At 48.3% G+C, this 19132-nt stretch overlaps 1 protein-coding gene across 4 annotated transcripts in view; it reads right to left on the reverse strand.

Annotated features, from left to right (window-relative positions):
- Positions 1 to 19132, reverse strand: part of LOC119973830 (semaphorin-3A-like) — a 412512-nt gene that overhangs the window by 378012 nt on the left and 15368 nt on the right. For 2 of the 4 annotated variants that reach the window (XM_038812287.1, XM_038812290.1), the window contains exon 2: positions 9466 to 9508. The exons of 1 other annotated variant lie outside the window; for it this stretch is intronic. The gene's annotated coding sequence lies outside the window, so the exon portion shown is untranslated. One more of the 4 variants, XM_038812293.1, reaches the window with a different exon arrangement.

A 19132-nucleotide genomic window follows, 5' to 3' on the forward strand; every position in this document is an offset into this window, starting at 1 on the left:
CATATGAATGCAATTTATGTTCTCGCAATGATCCAAATCACAGCCCGGTCAAATCAATGGCCAAATGTCTTACTCCTGCTCCCCTTTGTTATAATCTTCTGAATACGATAGGGGCACATCAAAGAAATTAATCAGTAGAATTAATCAATAGATCAGCAATTAATGACAATAGCAACTGATCTCAGGCAACATTAAAAGTTAGCATTTCAACTTGAAGCTAAAATGAAAATGATGGCAATTTTTCAACACAAAGTACTTTGGTGACTTAGATCTTGGCCGATTTTTTTTTTAATTTAGAGTACCCAATTATTTTTTCCAATTAAGGGGCAATTTAGCGTGGCCAATCTACCTAGCCTGCACATCTTTTGGATTGTGGGGGTGAAACCCACGCAGACACGGGGAGAATGTACGAACTCCACACGGACAGTGACCCAGGGCCGGGATTCAAACCCAGATCCTCAGCACCGTAGGCAGCAATGCTAACCACTGTGCCACCGTGCTGCCCCATCTTGGCCGATTTTAACCCGATTCTAAAAGGCAAGTTTCAACTGTGAGTTAAATACTCCGTGTGGGAAGTACAGGTTGTCACATTTTCGTCTGATATTTCTCCTGATCCAATAAAATACCACAATCCACGTGAAATATGAGAGACTTCAATGTCAATATGGGTGAAAGTCACAACATCCAAAGATGAACACAGTGTCAAACGTTTGGAAAGTGCTTGAAGTTACAGCCAGGACTCAACCTGAAACATGATGGAAAAATAGTCGTATCTGAACTGACTGAGTCGGCAGACGTGACAGACAATTGTTACTGGTGAAGGTTTGGAAGTCTGAAAGAATGTCTCAACAATTGAACAATCGCCGGGTTTACAATGCAAGACAGCAGTGAAGAAGCTCTGAGGGGTGGTCAGTTCCGCACAACATCCAGAAAAAATGCCACTTTTTGAAAAGACAGTTAGAAAGAGCGAAGGAATGGAACTGGTAAAGGAAACAGAAAAAATAATCGGGAAATAAAAAGAGATTGCTCAGACGATAACAGCTTTACAATATCGAAAGACCAATGCAGGTTGAAGCATTGGAGATGGTATTGGGGAGGTTGCAAGAAACATGTTATTGTGAATTATTTGGCATAATTTACAATCAAGGGCTGGCGGTACTTCATTCTATCCGCTGCCTACTCATTACTGGTGCAGAAGCAGAGATGGTTAAGGAGGGATTTAGCAGGAGGATTTAGAATTGAAAATGAAATGAAAATGAAAATCGCTTATTGTCACAAGTAGGCTTCAAATGAAGTTACTGTGAAAAGTCCCTAGTCGCCACATTCCGGCGCCTGTCCGGGGAGGCTGGTACGGGAATTGAACCGTGCTGCTGGCCTGCCTTGGTCTGCTTTCAAAGCCAGCGATTTAGCCCAGTGAGCTAAACCAGCCCCATTCAGCTAAACCAGACCCAGTGGGTGGGATTTTCCATTCCTCCCACCCCCCGCGGTGTGTTTTGCAGTGGCGGACACAACCCGCCATTGGCAAGTCATGGGATCTCCCTGTCCCCCCACTGTCAACGGGGTTTCCCATTGTTCATACCCTCCTCTGCCAGGGGAATCCGTGGAAGATCCTGCTGGCAGGAACGTCCAGAAAATCCCACCCATTAAGAACATAAATAGGGAAACAAAGTGCAACAAGTCAGTGCGACTGATGAACAGAATAATTTATCATTGAATCATAGAATTTACAATGCAGAAGGAGGCCATTCGGCCCTTCGAGTCTGCACCGGCCCTTGGAAAGAGCACGCTGTTGTGCTATGCTTCTTCACGTAGCATAAACTGCTTCCTTGATGTATACTCTGACAAAGAAAGGTTCAAAATTGGAGATAGGTTCACAAGATTTATTGAACAGTTAACAACATCACACTTAAACCCTACACCTCCACCCTATTCCCGTAACCCAGTAACCTTTTTTTTTGGACACTAAGGGTAATTTAGCATGGCCAATCCAACTCAGCTGCACATCTTTGGACTGTGGGAGGAATCCGGAGCACCCAGAGGAAACCCACGCAGACACGGGGAGAACTCGCAGACTTAGCACAGACAGTGATCCAAGCCGGGAATTGAACCTGGGCCCTGGCGCTGTGAAGCAACCGTGCTAACCACTGTGCTGCCATGCTGTCCTTAGATAGCTTGTGTTTAGATAGTGTTGATAATGATACCAGGGCATCCTAAAGTGTTTTTCGGCCAATCAAGCACTTTTGATGTGTAGCCTCTGACACTGTCGTAATGAAGGAAACAAACGGGACAGATAAAGTGCACACAGCAAGATCCCATGAACAAATAATGACCAGATAATCGGATTTGCTGTTGAATGATGAATATTGGCCAAGAGTGATATCACTACAATTAGTTACAGACTAATTAGGAATAGGTTAGAAAAATGTCACCTAAAGGCTACAGAATGCATTGACTCAAACATTGATTGACACTGATTCAATGTTTAGGAGGTAATGAGATAAACGACTCATGTCAAAATATTGAAGCATACATGAAAAGTTCAGGAAAAATGATTGGAGTAAAAAAGTTGCCACTTGGAGCGAGTGGTGCCAGAGGCATGATAGAGCAAACTGACCCTCTGGCTTCAGAGTTGTCTTGTAACAGATTCCCGGCGTTCGGCATCAGTGCCAAGTGACATTGGGCTGACCATGTCTGCGGAGGTCACAAAGTGAAGGAGACGATGCCTCCAGGGAACCTTAAAGACCAGGTAAGGTCATTTCAAACAGCTAGGATCAGGCAGGCCCGAATGATTCACCTGGGTAGGGCGAGGGCATTGTTGTATTATTGCAGCAGCAATGCGGTTGCCATGGGAATGGCTATTGCCGTCAGTGTCTCTTCCGTGGGCCATGAGGTGGCTGTAAAGGAAGCCCCACCTCCACTATTTGACCTCCCCTCCCTCCTCAGTAACCCACCAGAGGCCATCTCCACACAGCCACTCCCAATGCAAGTAGGATGGCGGGGGAGGGGGAGTATCGAATGCCCCTTGGCGAGGCAATTAATTGCCTCAATTGACTGTTGAATGGGTGTTAATCTGACTGTGTGGATAGACTGTCCATTATACAATCTACCCAGTTTTCCTATCCACTGGAATCAATGGGATTAAAATCGTTTGGCTTCAATAACAGGTAGGTGATGCACACTACACAATTGCAGTGATGATCGTGAAAATCGATGCCAAGTTGTCATAGCACTCCTGAAATTTCTAAACGATATTCGATCTCAGGGACTGAGAAATCAGCCGGGATAAACTCTACCTCTTCCGCCACCAATTGGTTCCACTGCTGTGGGAGGTGGCACCGGAGGTGGTGTTCCATGTCGATTCCATGAAAACATGACCAAAACTAAATGTCTCTTCCACTGTCCTGCCAATTGTGGGCATGCCTGTTGCTGTGTGTACTTAAAGAGGGCAATTGTACATAGAAAGGCACCCAGTGCACAGCTTTACTCAATGGGAGCATGGATTGTAATTCAGACACAGTGATGGGTCCATCCAATTCCCTCCACTCCCGGTCATCCAGTCATTCATTTAATTACTGGGCAGCACGGTAGCATTGTGTATAGCACAACTGCTTCACAGCTCCAGGGTCCCAGGTTCAATTCCAGCTTGAGTCACTGTCTGTGCGGAGTCTGCACATCCTCCCTGTGTGTGCGTGGGTTTCCTCTGGGTGCTCCGGTTTTCTCCCACAGTCCAAAGATGTGCAGGTGAGGTGGATTGGCCATGATAAATTGCCCTTAGTGTGCAAAATTACCCGTAGTGTTGGGCGGGGTTACTGGGTTATGGGGATAGGGTGGAGGTGTTGACCTTGGGTAGGGTGCTCTTTCCAAGAGCCGGTGCAGACTCGATGGGCCGAATGGCCTCCTTCTGCACTGTAAATTCTATGATAATTCAGGAATGTTGATGTGGAGATGCCGGCGCTGGACTGGGGTGAGCACAGTAAGAAGTCTTACAACACCAGGTTAAAGTTTAACATATTTGTTTCAAACACTAGCTTTCGGAGCACTGCTCCTTCCTCGGGTGAATGAAGAGGTATGCACCATCAGCATACCACCATGCACAGCAAAACAAGTTAATGACATTGGGCGCGGTTTAACTAAATGGGAACATAGCGAGAGCGTTCAGCCACCTGTTTCCCAGTGCTCACAGCGTCGAGAAATAAAAGGCTAGAAAACACGACTCGTCGCTGAGAGGAACTGAGAATTCGAATACAAGCTATTGCACTGAAGGGAGATTTCCGCTTCATTTTGGAGGCTGTGACAGAACAAATTGCAGAACTAATCAATCCCCATCCCAGACGCAATGAAAGATGGGAAGGTTCTGAAACGGGCGGACAATCGCCTATCAGTTACTGCCCTGGTGACCATGATGGTAATGGTCCCACCACCCTTACTGACCACTTGGTAAGGCTCTAAATAAGGTAACTCAAGAATAAACATGCTCAGTCATAATGGTCGCCACATAACATGAACATTTTCATAATAAGATACCCAGTAGAGCGTATTCATGCACATTGAATTGCCCTGAGTGTCCAAAAAGGGCAGCACGGTAGCATTGTGGATAGCACAATTGCTTCACAGCTCCAGGGTCCCAGGTTCGATTCCGGCTTGGGTCACTGTCTGTGCGGAGTCTGCACATCCTCACCGTGTCTGCGTGGGTTTCCTCTGGGTGCTCCGGTTTCCTCCCACAGTCCAAAGATGTGCAGGTGAGGTGGATTGGCCATGATAAATTGCCCTTAGTGTGCAAAATTGTCCATAGTGTTGGGCGGGGTTACTGGGTTATGGGGATAGGGTGGAGGTGTTGACCTTGGGTAGGGTGCTCTTTCCAAGAGCCGGTGCAGACTCGATGGGCCGAATGGCCTCCTTCTGCACTGTAAATTCTATGAAAAAAGGTTAGGTGGGGTTACTGGATTACGGGGATAGAGTGGAGGTGTGACCTTAAGTAGAGTGCCCCTTCCAAGAGCTGGTGCAGACTCGATGGGCCGAATGGCCTCCTTCTGCACTGTAAATTCTATGATTAGCAATGTTGTGCGTCAACTGCACCGATAGATGGACTGTTGCTAAGTGGGAAGCAGAAGCATTCAGTCAATCTGGCTCAAATTTATATTCCCATTGTCTGTAGAGGCTACAGGATTGCAGAATAGAACCAAAGTTAATAAACTATTGAAACGCCACACAACTGGAGTTCAAGTACATTTTTCTGCAGCTCCCTTCCTCACAAAGCTTCAAGCCAATTCTGAACTCCAGCCAGTGTGAAAAGCCGGGACCACCTCATGGAAAATTCTTTAAAGTCAAAGAATGAATAAATACTTTAATTTATACAGCATCATGTTGGCTCCAAAGCAATGGCATATTTTGGGAACGTTTTCATAACAATATAAATAACATAGTGGGTTAACGTTCCGCATACACTTAGCTGAGGATAAATTTTCATTATTTTAAAACGGACGCTGTTGTGAAAATGTCTGGCAAAACCTTTAGATCCAGCGAGAGAGGGGGATTAAGAGCTCATGACAAGAGTTATTTTTATGGCAATTGTTTTCTCTGATGTTCTGTGTACTGTGTGCTAACAAACAGGAAAAATGCATACACATTTTCGCAAAGTTTGGGGTGAGGAGATGCTGTTTGACGCATCAAGGCGCACCCCCCAGAGTTCATTTATGATTACTCAATCACGGATATTCATAAGATCATAGGAAATAGGATCTGGCACAGGGGCTGGTTTAGCGCACTGGGCTAAATCGCTGGCTTTTAAAGCAGACCAAGCAGGCCAGCAGCACGGTTCGATTCCCGTACCAGCCTCCCCGGACAGGTGCCGGAATGTGGCGACTAGGGGCTTTTCACAGTAACTTCATTGAAGCCTACTCGTGACAATAAGCCATTTTCATTTTCATTTCATTTCATTTCACAGGCCATTCAGCCCATCACATCAGTTCCACCATTCATTGAGATCATGGCTGATCTGATTGTGGCCTTACCTCTACTATCCTACCTGTTCCTCATAACCTTGTGGATTAAAATCTATCCAACTCATCTTTGAACATGTTCAATGAGCCGGCCTCCAATGCTCTCTGGGGTGGCTGTGTCCCTCCCATCTATTTGATGTTACCGGCGATTCACTCAGGCGGGAAACTCCACGCCGGCGCACGGTTTCCCGTCAGTGGGAGATCCCGTTGACATTGGCGGGGTCGGTAGATCCTGCTGGCGGAGCGCCTCAGCCGCTAAAAAACATGCGCTGGGTTGTCCGGTAAATCCAGCCTGTTTTATTTAAATGAATAAGAGGTTCCACCATGCTATAAATGTCCATATAAACCTCAACAGCTATCAATAATGAAGGCCTTAATGTTGGTAATGTTTCTCATATCGTTCTGGGAGTGGGTAAAAATGGGTTTATCGAAGAAGTGAGAATAATGGAGCAAATTATTTGCTTGGCTTTGGCCCAGAGTCTGTTTTGAGTTCCACTCCCGCAGGTAACATCTCGGAGGTCTGGCAGAGCAGTGGACAGAGTACCTGCCTCAGAATCTGAGGCCCTTTCCAGGACTTGATGGCCAAGGGAGGTGCGTTCAACCTCCAAATCCTCCCAACACACGCCAATGGCAGGGGGTAATGAGATCCCTGCTCAGCCATGATGGAGCCTCTGCCAGCACTAACCCCAGCCGGTTTACCTCAGTTGGCTGGACAGCTGCCTCGTGATGTGAAGTGAGGCCAGCAGCGCGGGTTCAATTCCCGTACTGACTGAGGTTATTGATGAAGGTCCCGTCTTCTCATTCCCCTTGCCTGTGGTTTGGTGATCCTCAGGTTAAATTACCGCTCGGCAGCTCTCCCCCTCAGAGGAGAAAGCAGCCAATGGCCATCTGGTGACTTTACTAATCCTTAGCTCTGGATGACAAAGTGTATGTTGCCACAGCAACTTAGACTCCCTGGGTGGACTGTAATCACCCACCACAGCTACTATCTAGGCAAGACAGGGCTGTGTCATGAAGGCCATTAAAGTTTTGTATACATAAGAAAGTGAACATTTGTCGCCTACCTCTAATCCGATTTGGTTACGTGGCACGCAATAATTAAAAATAAGTTGTAGATTCCTTCTGTGTGGGGAATTAACTACGGCAGGCACCTTTCACCAACCCAAAATGCTGTTTTTTTATCGAGACGCCACAAGATTGCAAAACATTGAACTGAGTGCGTTATTGTGACTTTGAAATGTCTCAAAATACTTCATTAATATAATGAGAAGGATGTTGGAAAAAAGCGAGGACACAATACAGATGCACTAGGATGTTGCCTGGAGTGAGGCCACAAGCAGGGGCTGGTTTAGCACAGTGGGCTAAACAGCTGGCTTGCAATGCCGAATAAGGCCAGCAGCGCGGGTTCAATTCCCGTACCGGCCTCCCCGAACAGGCGCCGGAATGTGGCGACTAGGGCCTTTTCACAGTAACTTCATTGAAGCCTACGTGTGACAATAAACGCTTATTATTATTAGGTATGAAAGATGACTTGACAACATTTACTATCGCAACCCAGCCAGCAGGCAACATGATATGAGAGTTTAAAATGGTGGGTCAGTATAGATTGAAGCAGACTGTACAATGAGGAGCTCAGGCCAGTGGTTCAAAACCTCTTTTGTCTGCGGGACACATTCTGCAGTGCATTAGTAATCACAGACCACGACTGATGTTATTGCTATTATGGTACGGTAAAACAAAAGGGCTGCGTTTAAAGGGTGTTTTAATATGGCTTTTAAGAAAACAGCTAGTGCCTGACAGATGTCAGTGAAGTGAGCGTGCCTTCTTTTCACTGCACAGTCCGTCTAACCTTGACCTGAGCATGGTGAGTGTAGACGCACAGAGGACCCAGAGACAGCAGTAAGTGAACAGGTCATCATGATATAAAGTGATCCGACTGCATTGCCTCCTTGTAGACAAAATACAGCACGGCAATGACCCTTTAACAATAATCTTTGTTTCTCTTTCTTTAGAACAACCTGCACTATTTACCCTTCCCCTCTGTGTGAGATTGCGACAGATTCCACCCACCAATTCCTCAACACAAAAACAATAATAACATAGATTGAGAAAGCGATGTTTGCTTGCAGATGGAAAATAAATGCTTTAGTTTATATCGGGTCTACTTGTCTCCTCATGTTTCTTTTAGTTTGTTCGCATGATGTAGGCAACACTGACAAAGCCAGCACATTGATTGGCTAACAGACAGAGATGATGGTGATGAGCCACTGCCTGTTTAGCGTGTTTGTAACAACTTAGTGGCTTTCTCGGCCATCGCCAGGGGGCAGTTGAGAGCTAACCACGTTGCTGTGGTTCCTGGTGTCATGTGTCGGCCAGACCGGGTAAGGGATGGCAGATTTCCTTCCCTTGCAGGACATTGGTGAACCAGATGGGTGTTTACGACAATCTAGCAGGTTGGTTGTCACCATTACGGATGCCGGGTCGGGATTTTCGGACTCCGTCGAGGTCGGGAGCAGAGGATATCGGCGCCATTGCTGGTTTCCCGACACCATTCGCGGCACTGGCCATTCTGGGGGAGGAAGGATCAGGGCCCAGCATGGCTGTCCACCCCCACAAGTTAGGCATCCAATTAGGTTCATTAGGAGCCTTGTGAATGAGAGTTAAAGGAGGCCGAGTGGGATTTCCCAATCAGCCTCTAGTTTCCTGACATGACAGGGGTCAGTTCAACTGCTTGAAGGTAGGCATCCTGGAGAAGGCCAGGGTGCCAGCTCTCCAACCTGGCCTCCAGGCCCTCCAACCCACCAGGGGGCGAGTGCAGGGTTCCCCTCACCTGGCGACGATTCCAATTTTATTTGGATTTGTAAAATGTTTGGTGAGAGTGCGCCTCCATGTTGAAGCACCCTCTCACTCACTTACCCTCTCCTGCAGCCTGCTCCTACTCTGAAGCTAAAAGCTCTCTGATTGGTCTTCTAGTTTCGAGAGCCTGATTGCTGCCAAACCTATCTCCTTGCCAATTAGGAAAACATCCCAGTCAAAATCCCTCAAATAACTGTTTCCCCCGCCCCCAGGAGTGAGTTTGGAATCAGGAAACAGCAACGACTCTTGTTTCCTGCCCCTCGGTGTAAATTCGGGCCTAGATTTTTATTTCCTAATTTACTAAATTTAAATTTCACAGCTGCTGCGGTGAGATTTGAACTCTTGTCTTGTTGATCATTAGTCCAGCTCTCTGCGGGTTAACCAGTCCAATAACATAACCAAAATCAGATGGCCTTTCAATTCTTTGTGTCGCACCAGATGCTGACCTCTTCAAGCTGCCTTTATGATATGATTTAACCACATTTAATCCGATAATTTATACATCGTATGTATAAATATGAAACCATGACTGGTTCAAATCAGCTCAATAGCTGTCACTAGAGGAAAACTAAACACATACATTCCCGTTCACAATTCTCTCAGCTCCTACCCTGTGCTGCAGTCTGAAGGAATCCAGGAAACTTCCGGTCACTCTGAAAAATTAATTTAAAAAGTTGTTATTACAATCAAGGGCGTCTTAAAGTGTCAATGAAATACGTTTTGACATGTGGTCACTGTTGCAATGCAGGAACCCTGGCAACCAATCTACACACTTGAAGCTCCCACAAACGGCAATAAATAACAAGATGATCCATTTCTTCATGAGGTTGGTTGAAGGATAAGTATTGGCCAGGACAGAAGGTGTCCTTAAGGACATAACTCTCCTCATTGTCTCCAAAATGGCTCTCCCTTCGTACAGCACTGGAACGCCGGCCTGGATGTGTGCTCAGGTACCTGGCTTGGGACAACTTGCTGACCTCGAGGTAAGAGACTGACCCATGGGCACTGAACTAAGCTAAAACTGAAGCAATTGGATTTGGCAAAGATTAATTGAAGGCTGAAAGAACATGCTCATATGTGTCCATGACACGTGTTCATAACACCCACACTGTATCCACACACACTCGTTTATACACATCCAAATGTCCACGCATGTGTGAATGATTTTGCACAGAAATATTGAGAGGTCTCCCGCGTATTGCTGTCGATCTTGATGATGTATTGATCACAAAGGTCACGGAGGCTGAGTAGCTGCAAAACCTTCAAGCCGGATTACAGAGATGTTCGGAATATGGCGTCTGCCTGCGTACGGCAAAGTGCACTTTCAGTGCTAAAGAGGCGATGTATCTGGACTTCCGGGTCAACCAGGATGGCCTGCACCCAGTCGGTGACAAGGTAATGATGATCAAGATGGCCCCCACGCCATGTGTCACTATTCCTTTTTTTAAAAATTTAGAGTACCCAATTATTTTTTCCAATTCAGGGGCAATTTAGCGTGGCCAATCCACCTGCCCTGCACATCTTTTGGGTTGTGGGGGTGAAACCCACACAAACACGGGGAGAATGTGCAAACTCCACAGGACAGTGACCCAGGGCCGGGATTCGAACCCAGGTCCTCAGTGCCGTAGGCAGCAATGCTAATCACTGTGCCACCGTACTGCCCATGTGCCACTATTTCTTAGGCCTGATCAATTATTTCTTGATTAATAAGGGGATCAGGGGTTATGGTGAGAAGGCAGGAGAATGGGGGATGAGCAAATATCAGCCATGATTGAATGGCGGAGCAGACTCGATGGGCCAAGTGGCCTAATTCGGCTCCTATGTCTTATGGTCTTATTATTACGGCCGTTTTATTCCAAATTTGCCAACGTCCTGGCCCCCATTCACTTCCTTCTGCTGAAACACCGGCACTGGGTTGGGGTAATGAACAGGAGGCTGCTTTCTGGTTACTGAAATGGACACTGGTTTCGTTGAGAGTGTTGACCCATTTCAACGCAACTAGGCACCGTCTTACGACATTGGTGCCATCCTCTCCCATCGGATGTGCGATAGACCCGACCATCTGATAGCTTTTGCGCCCAGGACATTGACGGCCGTGGAGTGTAACTATCAGCACAAAGAGAAAGCTCCCAGGACATTGATGGCCGTGGACTGTAACTCTCCGCACAAAGAGAAAGCTCCCAGGACATTGACGGCCGTGGACTGTAACTCTCCGCACAAAGAGAAAGCCCCCAGGACATTGACGGCCGTGGACTGTAACTCTCCGCACAAAGAGAAAGCACCCAGGACATTGACGGCCGTGGACTGTAACTCTCCGCACAAAGAGAAAGCCCCCAGGACATTGACGGCCGTGAACTGTAACTCTCCGCACAAAGAGAAAGCCCCCAGGACATTGACGGCCGTGGAGTGTAACTCTCCGCACAAAGAGAAAGCTCCCAGGACATTGACGGCCATGGAGTGTAACTCTCCGCACAAAGAGAAAGCCCCCAGGACATTGACGGCCGTGGACTGTAACTCTCCGCACAAAGAGAAAGCTCCCAGGACATTGACGGCCGTGGAGTGTAACTCTCCGCACAAAGAGAAAGCTCCCAGGACATTGACGGCCATGGAGTGTAACTCTCCGCACAAAGAGAAAGCCCCCAGGACATTGACGGCCTTGGACTGTAACTCTCCGCACAAAGAGAAAGCCCCCAGGACATTGATGGCCGTGGAGTGTAACTATCCACACAAAGAAAAAGCCCCCAGGACATTGACGGCCGTGGACTGTAACTATCCACACAAAGAGAAAGCCCCCAGGACATTGACGGCCGTGGACTGTAACTATCCACACAAAGAGAAAGCTCCCAGGACATTGACGGCCGTGGACTGTAACTATCCACACAAAGAGAAAGCTCCCAGGACATTGACGGCCGTGGACTGTAACTCTCCGCACAAAGAGAAAGCCCCCAGGACATTGACGGCTGTGGAGTGTAACTATCCACACAAAGAAAAAAGGGCCTGGCAGTCGTGCTTGGAGTAAAACATTTTCGTCAACACGTTTATGGCCGCCACCTTTTCGTAATTACAGATCATAAACCGCTGCTTGGCCTGTTTCACGAAGTAAGGCATTGCCGTTGATCGCGTCCTCCCGTATCCAGAGGTGGGCTGGGCTTTTGTCTGTGCACCAGTATTGATTTGAGCACCGCCCGGGAATGCTGATAGTGAATGCGGACATGTTGAGTAGTCTTCCCCTGCCCTTGGGATCCACCCACGGCCGATGGAATTGTTGCAGGCCTAAATTTCATGGACACTCCACCCTTGACAACTGCCTGCATTCGTCAGCGGATGTAGACTGATCCGGTGCTGGCTAAGGTGCAACATGTGGTTTTGTACTGTGTATCACGAGGCCAGAGTTGAATTCTGGCCAGGTGACCGGGAATCGACGCAGACCTCGAGCTGGTAGCCCAGCACTGCCCTGTCTGTCGAGAACATCAAAAGCTTCCGACAGCGGCTGCCTGCACCCGTGGGAGTGACCCTGACTTTCCTGGGGTCATATTCACGTGGATTTCGCTGGCCATCTTTTAGGATCCATGTTTCTCATCTTGGTGGATGCGCACGTGAAGTGGCTGGAGGTCCACAACATGGTGTCCATTAACCTCTTGCACAACCATTGAATGGATCGGCCTCTCTTTTTCAGCCCAAGACGTATCAGAGGTGTTCGTTACCAATAACGGCCTCGTTTACCAGTGAAGGGTTCACTGCATTCGCAAAGGCAAATGGCATTTGCCATGTTCGCACCATTCCTTGTCACCCGGCGTCAAATGGACTGGTGGAGCGCACGGTACAGAAGGTTAAGCAGGGCCTGAAGAAACAAACCACAGGTTTGATGCATACACAGCTGGCACGTTTTCTGTTCTCATATAGACTTACTTCATGCTGTGACTGGTGTTGCTCCGGCTGGAATATTGATGGGTCGGATGCTCTGGACCTGGTTGGGCTTGTTGCTCCCCGATACTGGGACAAAGGTACGGTGTACACAAGATTTAGAAAGGTGTTGCCCGACTAGGCGTCGTCTTCTACGATGTTTCGCACCCGACGGAGTGGTCGCATCCATAACTTTGGCGAAGGTACTCGCTGGCTACTGGGGGTTGTCGTTCTTCAATCCAGTCCCGTATCATACCTGGTCCGTGTACGGGATCAGCTGATGAAGCAGCATCTGGATCACCTCCGTGCACGGAGGTTCACCGCTCAGGGGGCTTCTTGAGGGACGTCCACCACGGTCCTGCCACTTGCTCAGGTTCTGAAGCCTGTGTATCCGGCTACCTCATCTTCTTTATCTTGTGATACGGAGATGCCTGATGTCTGGTCGTCTGATTCCGATAAGGAGACACGGATCGCTGGGTTCTCTGCCTCGGAGCGGAATCTCCCGCTAACTACAGGGCCGATAACCATGTCGTATAAAAGGTCAATCGGACAGGAAGTGACAATACAGAGAGAGAGGGCCTGGTGAGGTAGAACCAGGCCCCTTGTAAATACTGCATTCTTATAAATAAACGTATTGCTTTGTTTACTCGTCAGACACAGGAGTTCCTCAGGATAGAGTCCCAGGTCCAACCATCAATGGCCTCCCTTCCATTATAAGGTCAGAAGTGGGGATGTTTGCGGATGACTGCACAATGCTCAGCACCATTCGCGACTCCTCAGAGAATGAAGCAGTCCATGTTCAAATGCAGCAAGACCTGGACAATATCCAGGCTTGGGCTGACAAGTGGCAAGTTGCATTCGCGCCACACAAGTGCCAGGCAATGACCATCTCCTACAGGAGAGGATCTAACCACCGCCCCTTGACATTCAATGGCATTACCATTGCTGAATTCCCCACAATCAACATCCTGGGGGTTACCATTGATCAGAAACTGAACTGGACCCAGCCATATTAATACTGTGGCTACCAGGGCAGGTCAAAGACTAGGAATCCTACGGTGAGTAACTCAACTCCTGACCAGCACCTGGAGCTTCCCCCCCAACTCACTCACCACCCTGACTTGGAAATATATCGCTGCTCTTTCACTGTTACTGGGGCAACATCCTGGAACATCCCTCCCTAACAGCACTGTGGGTGTACCTACACCTCAGGGACTGCAATGGTTCAAGAAGGCAACTCACCACCACCGTCTGAAGGGCAATTAGGGATGGGCAATAAATGCTGGCCTAACCAGCGACGCCCACATCTCGTAAATTAATTTTTTTAAAACTCTCCTCGCCTTTATTAAACCTTTGGTCACTAGGACTAACACATTTGTGCCAGATTTCTTGGACAATGTTATTGGACAATACATTTGATAACTTGAAGAGAGAATTCAATGTGAACAGTAGGGAACAAACCTCTGACTGATGCGGCAGCAATTTGTCGGTTCAGATTAAATGTTACCATCAGGAACAATCGCCACTTCTCCCTTACATCCTGTAAACATCCTCACACAGAAGACACTTAGTCATAATGGTGTACAAAGTGCTTGACCGAGAGAGTCCAGGAGCTTTGCCAGACTTAGCATTGACCTGAAATTGTGACCTTGTCTAATTCTGAGTGCTGGCTGCGAGGCTATCTGTTTCTCACTGCGTTCCCCCCCCCCCCACCCCCCAACAACCATGGGTTAACGGTTTAAAAAAAACAATTAGCAACTGCAATTAAGTGCTTGGTACTGTCATTGTCACCATTCAGTTCAGGAGAGGAAAATGGGGACAGGGAGATAGACAATGACCCATCTTTCTGACCTATGAATCAGAATTGATAGAGGTAATTACCAACACCACAGCTGGCACACTTCAGCAAACGTTCACACCAGCCAGCAATGGGAACCATGGCAACGGTCAAGGACAGGCCGACACCCGCTCGGACTCTGGCTTTCTCCTTTAATGTGGCTGAGCGAAAGGTCGTTACCATGGTAATGAGGACCATGACAAGGTTGTAAAGCCTGCGCTACCTTCACTCTTCCATAAGAAGATGTAGGATGTAATACGGACCAATAAGGCCCAGTGGGAGACGCCTTCGTTTAGAAGGGGTAGCAATGAGACCTTTCTGTTTCAAATGCAAACAGTACCACTCTATCGAAGAGCAGAGGATTTATCCCCACTGTCCTCCCTAAACATCAATAAAATTGATCGTCTGGGAAGATGGTGGAGCTATGGCAATGTCGCTGGATGATTAATCAGAGGTCCAGGCTAATGCTCTGAGAGCAGGGGTTCAAATCCAACCACGGAAGCTGGTGGATGGACTTTGAATTCAATTAATAAATCTCGATTTGGAAAGCTAGTCTCAGTAATGGTGACCATGAAACAATTGTTGTAAAAACCCGTCTGGCTCACTGAGCAAATCTTCCATCCTGATCTGACCGACAGATGACTCCAAATCCACAGCAAGGCGATGGACTCTTAACTGCCCTCTGAAATAGCAAGCCACTCAGATCAAGGGCAATTAGGGATGGGTAATAAATGCAGCCACACCCACATCCCATGTAATGGTAAAACACCTCATTGCTGTTTGTGGGATCTTGCTGTGCACAGATTGGGTATCAATTTTTCCTTTCATTTCAACAGCAATCAGACTTTAAAAGTGAAGGGCAGCACGGTGGCATAGTGGTTAACACAGCTGCCTCACGGCGCTGAGGTCCCAGGTTCGATCCCGGCTCTGGGTCACTGTCCGTGTGGAGTTTGCATATTCTCCCCATGTCTGCGTGGGTTTCGCCCACACAACCCAAAAATGTGCAGAGTAGGTGGATTGGCCACACTAAGTTGGCCCTTAATTGGAAAAAATAAGCACACATATTGCCACCCTGCTGAGCATTGACTTCATTCCCTGGGCATCACATGAGATGTGGGCATCACTGGCAGAGCTGCCGTTTGTTGCCCATTCCAATAATGCATGGCTTCCTCGGCCATTTCAGTGAGCAGTCACTGCAGGAGAGTCATACAGACTTAAAACGTTGGGCGTGATTCAAGCTCATGGTAGCACAAGTGGATCGCACTGTGGCTTCACAGCGTCAGGGTCCCAGGTTCGATTCCCCGCTGGGTCACTGTCTGTGTGGAGTCTGCATGTTCTCCCCCTGTGTGCGTGGGTTTCCTCTGGGTGCTCCGGTTTCCTCCCACAGTCCAAAGGCGTGCAGGGTAGGTGGATTGGCCGTGATAAATTACCCTCAGTGACCAAAAAGATTAGGAGGGGTTATTGGGTTACGGGGATAGGGTGGAAGTGAGGGCATAAGTGGGTTGTGCAGACTCGATGGGTCGAATGGCCTCCTTCTGCACTGTTTGTTCTATGTTCTATGATTCAGTGACCCCATTGCGCCCGGCGCACATTTGGGTGCAGCAAGTGAATTGGCACATGCCCCAAATCAGCGTCCATGCTGGGCGCCAGGCCGATTGCGGGTAACCCGACTCACTCTGCCCGCCACCATCTGGATCGCGTCCTCTCTGGGCACACCCTCAGGCACCTTGCAGTGCCCCCCCCCCCCCCCCGGACAACCTGGCCGTGCCAACCTGGTGCTGTACCACCGAGAAACACCCCACTAAACACGCCCGGACTTTATATTCAGTCCGCTGAACTGCGGCAGTTAATTCTGTTTCTCTCTTCACAGGGGCTGCCAGAGCTGCTGAGGTTTCCCAGCATTTTCTGTTTTTATTTTCACATTGCCAAGAGCCTGGAGTGATAGACCAGACCAAGTAAGGGCAAGAGACTTGGGGCAGAGTGAAGCAGATCGGCATTTCTGACAATCCAGTATCATAGAATTTACAGTGCAGAAGGACACTAAGGGGCAATTTATCATGGCCAATCCACCTAACCTACACACCTTTGGACTGTGGGAGGAAACCGGAGCACCCGGAGGAAACCCACACAGACACGGGGAGAAAGTGCAGACTCCGCACAGGCAGTGACTCAAGCCGGGAATCGAACCTGGGACCCTGGAGCTGTGAAGTAACAGTGCTAACTACTGTGCTACTGTGCCGACCTTTGCTGGTCACTATTACTGACTCTAGACACGATTCAGCGGACTCAAGTTAGACAAGTTAAACTCCGAAAATTGGGGTGCGTGTATCAGGATGTTTCTCAGAAGTTGCAGGGCTGAGAAACTCCCCGTTATCCAACGGAACTTTACCGTTTTTTTGGCCTTGGGAGTTTCTCCCCGTTGAGGCCACATTTAGAGGGATTTCCTGCTGGTGAGCTTTAGCTTGCCAGCAGCAAAGGTTCCTCTCAGATCGGGTAACCATCTTGTCCGGCTGCCCCGATCTTCCCCTCCCTTTCAAACCCAATCCCTGCTTTATTGCCCCCCTCCCACCCTCCCAACCTTGAGGAGACCCCCTGTAACCCTCCTCACACCCCCAACACAACCCCCAATTTGCAGGGCCTCTCTTGGGCCCGACAACTGGCAGTGTCAAGCTGGCAATTGGGCACCCTGGCGTGGTCAGCCTGGTGCACTGGCAGTGCCCTGGCACCCTGGTAGCGCCAACCAGACACCCTGTCAGTGCCAGGGTGGCCATGTGGCACTGGCAGGGTGCCAATCTGGAAGTGCCTAGGTGTCCACGTGGCAGGCACAGTGCCAGGGTGCCACCCTACCCTGTCCCGACCACCCGGGCGTCTCCAGTGGCCCGGGAGAACCCCCAAGTGTCATTATGCTTGTTCCACGTTGAGTGGACCAGTGCTAAATGGCACCTTGGTACGGTCTCCCAGGCGTGGCTGTCGAGTCCCGGGCACCGGGTGAATCTGGCATCCAAGTATTTAAATGAGTTGAAAGTATTCCGATCTCGATCTCGCTCTCCAGGTAACGCCAGGCAGAACAGGTCAGGTGACTAGCGATCAGACCAGCGCCTGGCACGGAGCCCGATTTGGGGCTCACCTGTCAGTCACCCGTTGTGCCCGGTTTCGCGCTGGGCGTAACGGAGTCTCTGAATCGCGGCCACTGTTTTTTTTAAAATCCTGGATTTATTCAAATTACTGACTTCAAATTCCCCCAGCGTCTGTTCTGAGATTTGAACTCGTGTCTCTGAAACCCAGCTCACTATCGACCCCGGCAAACATTGGGCTCCAAAGCTCACTGTGCGCTTATGGTGGCATTGAGAGGAGTGCACGCGCCAGCAGGTATGAATCAGTGACCAATTACAGAAGCTGCTGGACCAACTTTTCAAAGCAATGGAAAGTTTTATTTAAAAACTATTCCATAATGTACGGTGGTCCAGGACTGCTTATTTAAAATTAGACAAACAGCCAAGAGACAGATCCTTTAATAACCAAGAAACTGAAAGTTGCTTGCAAACTCATCTGAATGCACATCCAAGTCAAAGTGAAAAAATAATAAAAAATAGTAATGGTTTATAATGTTATCTATGTTACAGACACGTCTCCTCCCAATTTACTTTAATCATCAAATCAGCATATTTTCTATTCCTTTCTCTCGCCGGAGTGGTTCACATCACACCAGGACTCCCTGCCCCGCCGGGTAGGGGAGAATCGCGGCCTTTGTCTCTGTGTTTACAAAGGAAATGGATGATGCAGATATAGACGTCCCGGAGGAACACTGTGAGATACTGGATTGGATAATCATAAAGAGAGAAGAAGTACGCAAAGGGTTGGAATCCTTGTGGGTGGCACAGTGGTTAGCACTGCTGCCTCACAGCTCCAGGGACCCAGGTTCAATTCTGGCCTTAGATGACTGTGTGGAGTCTGCACGTTCTCCCCGTGACTGCGTGGGTTTCCTCCGGGTGCTCCAGTTTCCTCCCACAGTCCAAAGATGTGCCGGTTAGGTAGATTCTATGAAAGTTGATAAATTGCCAGGGCCAGATGGATTGTTTCCAAGGCAACTGAAGGCGGTTGGGGAGGAGATAGCAGATGCTCTGAGGATGATTTTTCAACCCTCACTAGATACAGGGGAGGTACAGGAGGACTGGAGAAATGCAGACGTGGTTCCTTTGTTTAAAAAGGGATCGAAGGAGATATCAAACAATTAAAGGATAATTAGTCTTACATTGGTGGTGGGCAACTTATGAAAATGAAAATGTTTTCATAGAATCAATCCTGAGAGATAGGATTAACTGTCACATAGAAAGGCATGGACCAGTCAGGGATAATCAGTATGGATCTGTTAAAGTAAGGCCTTGCCTCACAATTAAAAAAAAAAATGAGAGTACCCAATTATTTTTTCCAATTAAGGGGCAATTTAGCTTGGCCAATTCACCCACCAGGCACATCTTTGGGTTGTGGGGGTGAGGCCGACGCAGACACTGGGAGAATGCACAAACTCCACATCGAC

This window comes from Scyliorhinus canicula, chromosome 11 (assembly GCF_902713615.1).
Source record: "Scyliorhinus canicula chromosome 11, sScyCan1.1, whole genome shotgun sequence".
Lineage (NCBI taxonomy): Eukaryota > Metazoa > Chordata > Chondrichthyes > Carcharhiniformes > Scyliorhinidae > Scyliorhinus > Scyliorhinus canicula.